This window comes from Peromyscus maniculatus, chromosome 7 (assembly GCF_049852395.1).
Source record: "Peromyscus maniculatus bairdii isolate BWxNUB_F1_BW_parent chromosome 7, HU_Pman_BW_mat_3.1, whole genome shotgun sequence".
Taxonomy (NCBI): domain Eukaryota; kingdom Metazoa; phylum Chordata; class Mammalia; order Rodentia; family Cricetidae; genus Peromyscus; species Peromyscus maniculatus.
This window is the reverse complement of record NC_134858.1, coordinates 78,714,560-78,715,617: the sequence shown is the minus strand read 5'-3', so window position 1 is coordinate 78,715,617 and position 1,058 is coordinate 78,714,560. Positions and strand designations below refer to the sequence as shown.

The 1,058-nt window shown below is 43.0% G+C and overlaps 1 non-coding gene across 1 annotated transcript; it reads right to left on the bottom strand.

The window, feature by feature from the left end:
- Positions 1-373: 373 nt before the first annotated feature.
- On the bottom strand, positions 374-446 carry Trnak-cuu (transfer RNA lysine (anticodon CUU)). The gene has a single exon. It is a non-coding gene; the product is annotated as a tRNA-Lys (tRNA).
- Positions 447-1,058: the final 612 nt, after the last annotated feature.

Here is a 1,058-nt window from a genome sequence, read left to right as displayed (position 1 = left end):
GTTAATAAATAAAGTTGCCCTGGGGTCAGAGCTATTAGAGCCATAGTGAGAGCGTGGTGGTTAGAAGAGCTAGGTAGATTTCTGTGTGTTCAGGGATACAGCCAGTATTGGAGACATACGCCTTTAAGACCTGGAGGGCGGTACTTACAGGCAGTGATGAGGCAGTCATGTGGTTGGGTTTACAACCAATGAGAAGGCAGAACAGAAAGATTATTTAAACAGGGACACAGGAAGTACCTCCCTCTCTCGGGGAAGCTAGGAGCACTGCAGGAGGTAAGATTTTATCTCTGAGCTCTGACCTCTCGGCTTTTCTCTTTTACCTTGGCTCTGTGTTTCTTATTTTAATAATACGATTGGTTACATCTACATCTGGCGCCCAACGTGGGGCACGAACCCACGACCCTGAGATTAAGAGTCTCATGCTCTACCGACTGAGCTAGCCGGGCTAGCTGACTTGGTTTAAGGAGGAAGCTAGAAACGTAGAAACACAATGGAGGGATAAAGGAATACAAGTTTGTCAGGATCAGCTTATTGGAGAAGGCCAATATGCTTCAATACAAACACAATGTTTATATGATGTTCAAACCGTAATTTTATGTTGAATGGCAGCCTTGAATGCATGGGACAGAGTTGATGAACCAGGAAAAAAACATGAGTCATTCACAAAGGTTATGCAAGGCCCTAAAGAATCTTTCACAGATTTTTTAGAAAGACTGGCTTCAGCAGTAAACAGAATGGTCTCAGGATCAGAAGCTAGTAAGGCAATAATTGAAGCTTTGGCATTTGAGAATGCGAATGCAGCATGCAAAAGAATAATCAGGCCGTTAAGGGCAAGATCTGCACCTTTGGAAGATTGGATTAGAGAAACAATTAATGTTGAGGTTGATGAGCATGATACGTGGGTAGGAGAAGTAATTTCAAAAGGTTTGAGGAGTGTTAGATGTTTTGGGTGTGGAAAGCAAGGACATTTTAAAAGGGACTGTAAACAGGTCAATCCTAGAAGCAATGTTTCTTCAAGGAACAATGGCAACAGAATGCCCCTTCCTTCTGGAGTATGC